This window comes from Cupressus sempervirens, chromosome 5 (assembly GCF_028749045.1).
Source record: "Cupressus sempervirens isolate cs-2001-9-10 chromosome 5, ASM2874904v1, whole genome shotgun sequence".
Classification (NCBI taxonomy): domain Eukaryota; kingdom Viridiplantae; phylum Streptophyta; class Pinopsida; order Cupressales; family Cupressaceae; genus Cupressus; species Cupressus sempervirens.
In genome coordinates, this window is record NC_143122.1 from 545,520,061 (window position 1) to 545,534,457 (window position 14,397).

Genomic DNA, 14,397 nt, shown 5'->3' on the forward strand with positions numbered 1-14,397 from the left:
TTAAAGACATGGGATGGAGTCAAAAGAATATTTTGGACTTGAAATTTTGAGAATTTAGTTTTGGATTGGTAAGTGTTTTGTCACTAATGCTAAAGGGGGAGATTGTTGACATTAAGGTAAAGTCTGTTTATTAGTGACTCACACTTAGTCAATTGGTTAAATAGCTACCGAGCTTATCTTGTAGTTTGCTATGTTAACTGAGTAATCCAGGTTATACCAAGTTCTACAGTTGCTACTGAGTTTTAGAATTAGTATTTAGTTCAGACTAAGTAGTATCTACCAAGTTGATCAGTGACAGTGCAAACCAAGCTTCACAGTTGTTACCAAGTTGCACACTGTCAATCGTGGTCTCCAGTGTCTACTGTGCTCGCATTGTCAATGATGTGAATCTAGTTTTGGCCAAGCCAAGGAGGGTCAACCAAGTGATTCAGTTTATACCAAGTTGTGCTGAACAAGTTCAAACTACTTTGAAGTGATTAGTATGAACTGATCTTCTATGTCTACTAAGAGCATGACAATGTCGAGTGTTGACAATGGTTGTCGAGTATCAAAACCTCACTGAGTTTGTCTTCAAAACCCAAGTACCAACAATTGGGCTGACTTTGTGATTCTTATTGGTAATCTATGTTGTAGTTGAATTTGAAGTATTGTGTTTTGGATTGCTATATATGTAATGTATTATATCATATCCAAATACCATGTAAGAAGTAATGATGGGAATATAGAGAGTATAAGTGTGAAGTGAAAAGGCTACAAACAGTATAAGGAGCAGAAAAGATTTATCTATCAATCACAACAAGGTGATCATTACATTTCAAAGGAATCTCAACTAGCAAATCAAAGTTGTAGATCAGAGATCAGCCACTAGTTCATCCTAGTAAGTTTATCAGTTAAATCTTTTAACAAGGTAGACTTAACAGTCTTTTGCAAATCTCTTTACCGAGTGTATACTTCATTGTATTTGTAGTGCCTGCCCCTGGTTCGCATTTTGTTATCATTGCTGAACTCTTTTAGAGCTAGTTTTATGTTGTTGGTTAGCAGCATTCTTTTGAGATTATCAGATATTGTGCTATGGATTCAGTTTATTATGTGATGAGATTACTTAGACTTTATATTTCATGTATGCATGATGATTATTTTTAGTGTTTGCAATTATTGATGATGATTATTACATTGCTTTCAGTTATTAATGATGATTAGTAAGATGATTTATTATCATATGTGTTTTCTTATGGATACTTACCCCATACTTGCATGTGTATGGTGTGCATGTTTGCTTTGCGTGTCTGCTTTTATATGGCATGTCTAATGTGGTTAAGGAAAGGAGTCGTAGTCACCTGCTAGTCGAGATCTACATGATGCACCACTTCCTGCCATTGCCTGTTTAGTTTAGTATATATTGTGCTTGTACATGTGTGGTTTTTATGCAGGTTGCAGGTACCAGGTATCGACTTCCCTGAATTGCCAGGATGATCGTACCCTATCACATTATCTCAATGATAAGAGAGGGGAGATAAATTCTCAAGTCCAAATCCCAACCCTTTAAGCCATTTGTTCTAATTGGAAAATTAGGACAAGTATCCGAGTTGAGTACCCTCCGAATGCGTTAGATGATATAATTCATGATTTAAACCCTTGGTGTGATTTTGTATGTATTTTGGCTATGATGGGTTTTCATATTTTTACCTTATGAGTCTTTGATGTATTTTCTATTAATTAAAGCCTAATTAAAATATTTAATTAATGGTTTAATTAAATGGAAAATTAATATGGTATTTTAATATTTATTTTATTTAATTAATTGGGAAATTAATTAAATAAAATAATTAAATTTGAAAATAAAAGTTTAAAGTTTAAATTTGGAATGTGACAATATTTATTTTAATAATAATATATTTGGAATTCATTTTTAAATAAATGACTAAATAATATTGTTATTAAAGCTAATAAATATTTTAGCAATTAAGTTTTGGAAAATAAAATTTTAAAGTGGAAAATATATTTTAAATTATTAAAAGATTCTAGATTTCATGTGACTAAAATATAAATATATTAAGATTGAAAAGTGGAATTATTAAAGTTAGTGCATGAGATTTAATAAATTAATTAATTAAATTGGAAAGAGTAAATTAAATATTGTATTAATATTTGCTCACATAGGAGTTGAAAAATTCTCGGGAGTTGTCATGTAGACAACACAGGAGTTTGCACTCTAAGAATGCATAAGTTGTCTACACTTAGAAGTTAGCATTTTATTTGAGCACATGGTGTCTACAACCTTAAGACTCATCTAGAATTTTGAAGAAGACCCATGCTTGGTTGTCATGCTTATCTTCTACTTGTTTCTAGAGATACTCTAGATGCATCTTAGAGGCCTTTAAATAGAGGCTCTCCTAGTGTGTTTTGGCAAGCTTAATGGAAGCTACAAGCTACAAGCTGAATGGAAGCCACAAGCTACAAGCTTAATGGAAGCTACAAGCTTCAAGCTAAAATGGGAGCTTCAAAGCTTACATGCATTGGAGAAGATTCATATGCTCATATATTTTTTACTTGTTTCTATGCTCCTTCTAACACTTCTAGTCACTTGGAGATTTTTGGTTGGCTTGGATCTTGGAGGAATTGCGAATGATGGAGAAGGAAGGGATTTTCTATGGGCTTCTGAGGCATGACGGATTAGCATCAGTGTCCAGGTGCACTCGTGATATTCGCATATTCTCTTTGCACTATTTCTCTTCCTGTCTTCATCATGTTTGTTATATGTATCTGAATACTCTCTGTGATTAAATCTACAATTGGAATCTAAATATGCTATTTGCTTGAGAAGAAAACAATAGAAAAACCCTAGATCCAATTAAAGAAGAAAACTAGATCTAAATCAGGCTTGGGTTCGAATTAGAATCGAATTGAGAGATAGAGTTTTCAAAAGTTTTTAAATTTTGTAATCAAATCTATTAGAAGAATTAATGGATAATTTAGAGAATAATTATTTTAAAAGAGAAATTCTTATTTTAAAGAATTAGAAAACTCCTTTGTTCATAAGTATATATATATATTCTCTTTTATACATATCTTCATACATACATACATATATATATATATATATATATATATATATATGTTATTATAAAATGCTATAGTAATTGATAACAATCTATGTGTGTATATATATATATAAACATACATATGCATATACATATACTTATATATATATATGTATGTATGTATGTATGTATGTATAGTTAAGCATTGATCTCTTTATATGATCTTTTCATAAAACACAGTGGAAATCTTTTTAATTAAATTCAAAATCGCTTAAAATGTTATGTGAATCACCCTTATTTAGAACGTTTGATTGGACATGCTTAATGTTGGGTGGGTAGGGTTTACCCTGATCGCACCTCCACCCTCATTAACCCCAGCGGCGGTACAACTCTACATATCGTAGGGTACCTGCGATTCGCAGGTCGCACACACTAGCGGTAGTGATTTAAAATCGCTAATAGTTTATTTTAGTTTAAATTTTATTAAATGTCATTTTTAGTAATATATTTATATTATTAAATATTATTTAAAATATTAGTTGATATTAATAATTGTTAATCTATTTGTTATTTAATATATAAATTGTTAATCATTATTAACAATGTTGAATATGCATTTGTTAAATAATAATTGAATAGAGATGTTCAATAAAATGGTAAAGAATCTATTATCATAGATTTATATATAACTTGTAATTAGCAAGTTATCATTGAACTTTAATTCAAGTGTTAATTGAGTTGTTAATTTAGGTTATGGAAACTATGGTTAATTAATAATTGGTTTAATCTCAGGAGATGTGAGATGTAAGGTAGGTGTTAGATAATGATATTAAGAGATAGTTAACTTTATATCTTTTGGAATGCATCAAAAAAATAGTTATGGAAGTTTCTCTAGATCGATTAATAATAGTTTTGAGGAGTTTATTATTTATTAATGTTTGTTGGGTCTAGCAAACTATTAATAAATAATGGTTTAAATAGTTATCAATAAATTTGATTAGAGATAATCTAGTGGAGATTATTTATTGATTAAAGTTTTGTAAAAGATATTAGTTTTTGGTTTGAAGTATGATTGATTTTTAATTAATTAATATTCATTGAGTTGTCAATATAATTATGTGATTGAGATTTATCTTGAAATGACTATCATTAATACGAATTAATTAAGGAAACATTAGTATTCATAAGAAATGATGAGTGTGATCTATTAACAAAATTCTCCATATAGCTTGTCATTAAATATTAGCAAGTTATTATTATTGAACTATGAACATGAATATTTGAGTATGGTTGACTTTTAGTTATTAGTCAACTAATATTCATTGGGTTGATGGTTTGGTTATGAAATTATTAATTAAATCAATTAACTAGAGTTAATTGGATTTAATTAATAATTAAGTTATGTAATAGAGATTTAATTGATATAATTCTTTTAATGAGATTGTAGAAATATTGATATCAAGTTGATAGGTCTTATTCTTATGACTTGAATAAGGACTTTAGTTATTTTAATGGTTATTAGTGATGACTTTAATTTTACAATGATTGAATTAAGAGGCTTAAATTTTAGTAATATTTAAATAAGTCTTAATTAAGTATTATTAAATGATAAAGGACCATGGATGGTGTACCTAGGTCAATTGATTGATTTAATTGATCATTTTAATAAAGTTATAATCTTTCTATTTGAAGATTGATAATTAGCTCTCTTATAATGTAGCAAATAATGATCCTTGATTTATGTGAAAAGTTGAAGTAACCTTAAAGAAGAGTTAATCAATTAGAATATGGATCATGGTTAAATATAGAGAAAAATTTAATTAAAGGTCAATGATGATCAGTTTAGTGAATATTTATCCTTAAGTTATTCTTAGAATGTAATTCCTAATAATGGAAGGATAATGCTATTGGGGAACAAATGGGTTGACTTGTAGGTCAAATGATGAAACTTAGACACTTGAGGTATACTTGCAAATGGAAAACTGAAACTCCACACATTATTCAACTATGAGATTTTAGCAAAACCAAAACATGTGTTTGCATCGTGTATTCTATATGCTTCTTGTTTTGGTTTGACTAGTGTTGACTAGTCCTAGGTTGTTACCAAAGACTTGGGGTTATGAGATATGATGGCATGTTGATTCTATTTAGTCTCGATCTTTATAAGCCCAACCATCATTATGTGATCGTATGCTCTATGAAATGTTTGTATTTACTGATTGTTATTGTTCATCAGTCTTCATGTGTGAAGCTGAGATGTATGAGACACTTGAGCTAATCATTTTTGGGTCATCGATTAGTTATCCTTGGTTTATTTTCTAGTCGCCATGATGGGACTAAAGTGTTGATTTATTTCTTGATAATGTCATGTTGTGACAAGTTTGACTCAACCATTTTGGAGTCTTCGATCAATATGATTTTGAGATATTCTTGGTTGCTTGTTGAGAACCAATGGATATGGTGATTTATTTTGAGATATATTTTTGGTTATTGAGAACCAATGGATACTTATGATTATCAGTGATGCCTTCAGTTGCCAATAGAGAACTGTTGTGGTCATGATTTTCTATGGATGCTTTTCCAGATGCTCATGGAGATTTGATGATTCTTATCTTGGAGATTTGATGATTCTTATTGTGGATATTTGGTGCTTATATTGTGGATATTTGATGATTCTTTTTATGGATTATCTTTTGGATTTTCTTTACAGTCGCTTGTACAAGACTATGGTGATTTTATGATTCCATGAGCTTAGGGTAGGTAATCTACTTGTAGTTTCAGGAAGTGGCTTGCAATGGGGGTCGGGGCCCTAAGTGGTTGCCAGGGTAACTCATTTTAATTTTGGTTAATAAGTGATAAATTTACACACTAAATGGGGATTAAATGAACCTAAAAAGATAATTGTTTTGGTTCTTGCCCATGCCTTGAGTGCTTGTACAGGCTAGGATGGGAGTAGTGAGAACGCATGGTTGCGACCTTGCATTCCGTAGTATGCCTCGTCAGTATGAGAGGATACTAGTGGCCGCATGAGGTCAGTATGGACCCGTGGAGTTTAGCTAACTGCCAGGGTAACTTGTACGTGATAAATGCGATGACACTTTCCCGCTTGCATAGTAGGTTTCCTACATGTCATTGTGTGCCTTTGGGAATTAGATGTAAATTTTGTGATTGGAACCTTTGAGTTAGGATACTTTTAGGATTCTTGGACTTATAGAGATTTGTGCTATGTGTTTTAGATAGCCTGTTTGGGACTTGAGATTATCTCCTCAGCACGGTGGGAGTGGACCACTTAGGTTCCACGCGGTCGGGTGGTAGTGTTTTTCCACTCTTATCATTTGAGATCCGTTGGGACACCATGGCTGGAGTATTCTTGGTTGGTATTTATCTTCATTATGTTCTTGGATCATTATGATTGATAATGTACCTTATGATGGATGTATTTACTAGTATGTTCCTTACACTGATGATTTGCATATGTTAGTTGATGATATATTATGCTTTACTTTGCATGTTAGTAGGATGTTTTTAGGAGTGACATTCCCACTATGTTAATACCGATGATCTCTTTGATGCTTTGGAATGTTACGCACGGAGGGATGGCTAAGATCCATGATGGTCTAATGATGTTATTTACGGTTGGGAGGAACCATGCACTTAGTTATTTATGTTTGTGATATATGGTTATCTTTCATGATGGATGATTATGTCTTTTGAGATGATGTATAGTGTATGACATGTGGTTTCATTTACTTTTATTGCATCATGGATTAGTATTGGATGATGATGTACTTTATTTACATGGATGCTTTATTATTTTAAGCCTTTCATACCTTGTAACATGTACAGTGGATGATTGAGCTAAAAAGTAGTTACAAAAAGGACACTTGTATATGGTTTAAGAATGTTGGATGTATCCTTGTTATTTCATTAGGATGTGATGTTATATGGATAGTTATGATTACATGTAATTCAACGTTAATGGATCTTTAAAGAATGTAACTTGTTATGTATGTTATGTTTACTTTCATTTTAATTGTTACTATTGCTTCCACGAATGTTATGAATGGTTTATATTTCATGATTATATATATATATTTGGTAAACTTAGTGAAATTCTTTGGATCCCTTGGTGGGGCATTACAGTATTTTTTCTAAATCCTTTCACAAGGTGGATCTAACAGTCCTTATTTCTCCTAATAGGAAAAATCATTAGAAGTGATCGGTTGTAAGTCTTAATAGGTTAACTTTATACTACAGTACTAAATCTTCTGGGTATCATCCCCACCCTAATTTTACTTTTTATTTGGAAGGTTTATGGGTCACCATATCTTGTCTTAATATGTTATGAATGATTTATTGCTTTCAGTCTTTAATGCATGCAACTAGATCAGAATATATATGAAGGATTAATTGGTGAAATAAGATTAAGTTTTATTGGTTCTTGATTCACCCCTACCCTCTAGCCTATCCTATATTTCCAACACCTACATCTAAAAAGGATCTCTTGAGCCTTTTTAGTGAACATATTTTTTTGTTTTCTAATATTTTCTAATTAACTCTATTACTCCTTTTCTTAAATAAAATAAAAGTTCATAATAGTTGGGCAAGTTCAATATTTACCTTACCTCTAAATTGTATAAGGTACAACTCCCCTAAATCACTAAACTAAAACATACATGCTTGTTTTTAACTCAAAAACACAAAAGGCAACACAACTCATTCTTAGATGAGAGGTCAATAATACATTGTTATAAAAAATAGTAAATGAAACAAGATGATACAAATCCCTTCAATTTTCTAAAAATTCAAAATTTTCATTAGAAGATGATAATAACACCAGAATCAATTAATTCATCAACCCATGGAGATAATAATGGTGTAGGAAAAAGAAAACATTCACAAAGAAATACTCTTTAGTTCAATCTTAAATAACTTGGATCTAGACTAACTCCACAAACCCATTCATATTGTATTGACTCCCGGTTCAAAAAAAAAAAAAGACTATCATATATCAAATATCAATTTAGTTCTAGTCCTACTTTACAAAAAATGATAACATTCGACATATACTAACAAAGAGAAAAAACCCATCATCTTTTTTCTTCTTCTATATTCTAATCTCTAATTTTTTTATTAGTCTACCTTATATAGTTTTCAATGTCAAAGAGGGTCTCCCTAAAAAACCAACCCCCTCAATAGTTAAAAAGAGTAGTTATGACAACAAAAGAGTCTAAACAAGACATCTCTACTCTAAGTTCAAATAAATAAAACATAAATAGAGAAAAACCATTATGCGGGTGAACTATGGCCTTCATTTCCAATTTTCTCTTGATCACCACATGTACCGCATACAAATTTCCATTTGTAGTATGCACCTATGAATTATTGAAGCACATTGGAACTTTTATTCCTTAAACTCAGTACTCACATTTTCCACATGTCCCTATCCAACTTAATTATGTTGAGTTTTCCCATGTATTATGGTAGGTGTTCCATGCAAAGGATTAGCATGGATTTGATCTGTGCTACCTTCGTGAGGTCTATAGCTATAGGATTAGCTACCTTTTTAATCACTCTCAAATCCCCTTTGAAAGACTTAACTAGTGGTTTGATAGCAAAGTTCCCCTCATCAAACTAAACTACACTATTGGGACTTCTGAACTGCATACCTTTGGAAAAACCATTGTACATGGGCTTAATCTATGTTTCAATTCTTTGGACATTAATAATGAAATACCTATAGATTGAGCACCTCTAATTCATAATTCTCTAAATTATATACATTGTACTAGGATCCATTATTTTGAGAGGATTCTCAACCAAGAACTTCTCTATACCATACTATTCCACACCTCAAATTTGCATGACTACAACTAACCACTTACCCTCCTCTATTTCCCAAGAGGGAATTTTCATTTGAAGTTCACCTAGAAAAGCATGGAAATCATTAAATATTGTAGCATATTGATGGAAAAAATATTTTCCTTTCTTGACTATGTCGTCTACCCACTCATCCACAACTACCGCTATGGATTTACCATGCTGAATCTAGTTCAACGACCTTTTGTTGTTAAGTGATGTAGGATCAAAACTCTCAGATGCTTGAAATAGAGGTAAAATACCACAACTATTGCTTTACTTGCATTTTTTATTTCATAATTTTTTATTTTCTTTCATTTATATCATTCTTGTGTTAAAATATGTCTTTTTCTTTTATGAGTTTTTTGTGGTCTTTATGGTTTCCTTCTTAGTCATTTACTCCATTATTTTATCTATATCTATATTTTATTTTTTATTTTTTAGGTTTGTTTCAACCCTTGGTTTGTGTGCAACCTGTCTTTCCTCTATCTCTTTATCTTTTGATTTTGTCTCCATTTGTCACTCACTTTGTTTTGCAACTCTTTCTCTCTCATCCTGATGATGAATCACATAGTGTGATTGAAAATGTTGATGGTAAAAAATTCAACATAATCTAATCCACAAACCATTACCAATATAATAGCCAATGTCAAGATATAAGAAGTGTTTCTAGGTTCAGTTTGTGACACTACTCTTTCTTCTAACAGAGATAGCATTGACACAGATCACATTGACTTGTTTGCATGTATGTGGTACGGTGTGGCATATTTGGGTAGTTTACATTGTTTCAATGCTAAATTACATTTTGAAGAAATATAAGTATTTGATGTGAGTAATTTTGTCTTTAATGGATTTATATATGTTTTGATTTTTCTATCTTTAAGTTTTTTAATGTCTTTGTTGAAATACAATTCCTCAATGTTGCCATGATTTTAGTCCCCTATATTTTTCAAGCTTCTAGGATTAGAGTTGAGTCAATATGATGTCATGTATGTATCTTGACTACCCTTAAGTAACTTCAATTCTCATCTATCCCTTTGTGTACACCTAGGTGGGCATTTAAAAGAAATCAAATGCATTTGTTCATATTAGGTGATTAGGAAAGGGAAGGTAAAAGTTTATGCATTTATTAGATGAGAAGGAATTTGTTCTAAAACCCTAATGCTTTGACCAAGTGTTCATGGTGAAGATAGGATTCATTAAAGAAGAAGATCAAACTACATTCAGAGTAGATGGTGACTAAAACCATTTGGATCGAAGCTCAAGATCAAGGTGCAGGTCACAAGAATATCATAAAAACTAGAGAAATCAAATCGAATGAAGGAGCATATAAAACTTTAGAAATGGTAAAAGAATGTGGTCAAAGGTGGCAAAGACCAAAGTTGAAATTGAATTGACAAATCAAACACATCTGGATGTCCATGTCATCAAGTTGAATAGTCAAGTCACCTTGGAAATAAGACCTTTTCCATGATCATCAGATCTTACAAGATCTACAAATATCATTTTTTCATTATGAAAAATTGCTCGATTGTTAATTTATGCAACAAAGTGATGGAGCAACACATGTCTCATTGTTCCCATCACATTCCATGAGGTACAGTCAAAACCTAACTAAAAAGTAAAACTAGGTCAATGTCAAATCCTCTAGGCAATGAAGTAGTGCCACCTATTTGCCATGATGTGCATAACTTGAAAATGGACCCACAGTATAGAGAAAAACAAAGGGTTAAGAATTTTTTTCACCACCTTTAGATCAAAAGAGATCTATGCTCATGGTTATGTTGCTATGGAAATTTTCTCGAATGTTAATTATAGCAACATAGTGATGTGAAGACACGTGTATCGATGGGCCCATTACATTCTACAACCATCAGATTCTCTAGTCAATGAATTATTGCCATCTATCTACCACGAGGCACACAATGTACATAGTTGGAAAGTGGAACCACGCTGCAATTAAACAATAAAGTTATGATCTATTTTGCAATTGTCAAATCAAAAGAAGATCAACATCCCTCGCTTTCTCACTTTTTAAAGATGCGCGTGAAATAGCCAAAGTGAGAAACCAAAGATTGGACCTGTGTACATGAGTGGACCCATAAAGGAGTTTACAAAGGAAAAATAAGGAAGTCTATTATGTTTTAATCATGATCGTCAGTTTAAGATCGATGGTCAGAATTCAAAACTACAATGACTGTTGGAATATGAATTACACGGGTTTGGTGCCAAACAATAGTATATGGAGGAAACAAAGAGTTTAACAAGGTTTTTTGAAGCCACCTAAAGATGAAATATCACTAGTTGTTGTCAAAGGTGCCATGGGAGCATGATCATCATTAGGGATGATGTCATGCATCTATACCATGTTGAAGATTAGTTGTTTTCATGTCTTATTCATATTTTCTTACTATTGAATGATTGTTGGGTTTCTAAGTGATTCAAGTGCTATGTTAATGTAACTGATGAATATGTAACTTGTAACGCCCCACCAAGGGATCCAAAGAATTAACCTAGAGTTTCACTAAGTTTGGTAACATTTTTTTTTTTAAACATGAAAGTAAATACCATACATAATTTATTCACAATAATGGAAGCAATAGCAATGTCCATCTGAAAGTAAACATAACATACATAACAGATTACATTCTTTAAAGATCCCTTAACGTTGAATTACATACAAGAATCCATCTAGTACAACATCCACATGAAATAATAATGATAAGTCCAATGTTTAAACATTATATTTCCAAATGCTCAATCATCCTCTGTACATGTCACAGGGTATGACAAGCTCAAAGAATATACATATGTAGAATAAGGTGCATCATCCTATTCCAATCCATGATACATCAAAGTAGAGATAATCACATGATACATCACCATAGAAGACATATACATCCATCATAAAGATCAAACAAAATAAACTAAGTGCACGGTTCCTCCTGACCGTTAATAGCATCATTAGACCATCGTGGGCCCTAGCCATCCCTCCATGCATAACATCCCAAACCACCGAAGAGATCATCGGTATTAACATAGTAGGAATGTCACTCCTAACATATACAACATCATATGTAGAAAGTAATCTAACATGCAAATATAAGCATAAGATAACATCATCTAACATATGCTAATCATCAATGAAAGGATACATATCCACCATCACAAAGGATGCATCAGCCACGATGTCTCAATGAGTCTCAAATGATAAGAGTGGAGAATACACTACTACCTGACCGCGTGGTACCTAAGTGGTCCACTCCCACCGTGCTGAGGAGATAATCTCAAGTCCCAAACAGGCTATCAAAATCACATAGTACAAATCTCCATAAGTCCAGGAATCCTAAAAGTATACTAACTCAAAAGTTCCAAACACAAAATCTGACATCTAATCCCAGAGGCACACAATGACATGTAGGAACCTACTATGCAAGTGGTAAAGTGTCATCGCATTTATCACGTACAAGTTACCCTGACAATCAGCTAAACTCCATGGGTCCATACTGATCTCATGCGGCCACTAGTATCCTCTCATACTGACAAGGCATACTATGGAATGCAAGGTCGCAACCATGCGTCTCACTACTCCCATCCTAGCCTGTACAAGCACTCAAGGCATGGGCGAGAACAAAACACTTATCTTTTTAGGTTCATTTAGTTAGTATTAGGTGTGAATGTTATCACTTATTAATCCAACTTACAATGAGTTACCCTGGCAGCCTCTTAGGGCCCTGGCCCCCATTGCAAGCCACTTCCCGTCACTACATGCAAATATCCTACCCTAATGCTCATGGACTCATAAATCTCAAAATTACAAAAGATAATCCATAAAATCATCAAATATGCATAAAAGCATCAAATCTCCATGAGCTAACATCCATAGAAAATCATGACCACAACAGCTCTCTATTGGCAACTGAAGCATCACTGATAATCAAAAGTATCCAATGGTTCTCAATAACCAAAATATATCTCAATCATACTGATCGAAGACTCCAAAAATGGTTGAGTCAAACATGTCACAACATGACATCATCAAAAATAAATCCACATCTCAGTCCCATCATGGCGACTAGAAAATAACCAAGGATAACTGATCGATGACCAAAATTAATGGTTAAGTCAAGTGTCTCATAAATAAAAAATTTCAACTATAAAAATTAGTATTCACATCCAATACATAGAGCATTCCATCACATAACCATGGTTGGGTTTATAAAGATCGAGATTAAAACATCATCATGACATCACAATCACAAAACCCCCAAGCCTCTGGTAGACGTCCTATAACTGGTCAACACTAGTCAACCCAAAACCCAAAACAATAGCATAAAGAATACACAATGTAAACACATGTTTTGGTTTTGCTAAGTTTTCAATTTTGAATTCAAATGCAAAAGTCTCGGTTTACGTTTCCCAAACTATATCAAGCGGAGAAATTTCACATTTTACCTAACCCATGTATTTGTTTGATAGATAAAAAGTTTCTCCATTAGACTCAATTTTCTAATTGATCTAATAATATTTTATTCATATAAACTTTGTTTAAAAAAAAAAAAGACATTTCCATTGAACAAAATTTGCATATATCAAAACTTATATCATGTTCTAATAATTAACCTTAATTAACTAAATTAAGTTAATTATTATTATCTCCTCATTATAATTATTAATCATATTCTTTTAATCTTTTATCTTTACAAAATGATCCATCTATATAAATCATTTTAAATAAAATAATTATTTATAACTATTATACATATACTTATATACATATATATATATATATATACACATACATAAATATATATATTTATATATTAATATCAATTGATAATATTTTTTTTTTAAATTATATAAAAATTGATCACAATTTATAACCAAAGCCGAAAGCAATTGATATATTTGAATCGCCATTGATGATGTGCGATCATACCATCGCGGGTACCCTACGACCACTGTCGTATGGCAGTTCTTTTGTCGCAGGTACACTGCGTTGCAGGTACCCTACGACCTGCCAATATAAATATCGGTGGACAGATAAAGGTGGGGGGGGGTACATACCCGCCCAGACATATTTATTTATATATATATATTTTAAACAGCATTTTTAAAATGCTTTTCGCAGAGATAAATCGCGATGCGATTTCTTATTTATATATATTATATATATACATATGTATGTATATATATATGTATGTATATATATATATATATGTATATGTATATATATATATATATATATATGTATATGTATATATATATGTATATGTATATGTATATATATATATATATGTATATGTATATATATATATATATATGTATATGTATATATATATATATATATATATGTATATGTATATATATATATATATGTATATGTATATATATATATATATATATGTATATATATATAAAGGTGTGTGTGTGTGTGTGTGTGTGTATATATATATATATATATATATATATATATATATATATATAAGTATGTATA

General features: G+C 31.5%; 1 pseudogene; it reads right to left on the reverse strand.

The window, feature by feature from the left end:
• The window catches only part of LOC149557098 (kinesin-like protein KIN-13B), a 34,871-nt pseudogene extending 20,906 nt beyond the window's left edge, over window positions 1-13,965 (reverse strand).
• Between the last annotated feature and the right edge of the window lie 432 nt (window positions 13,966-14,397).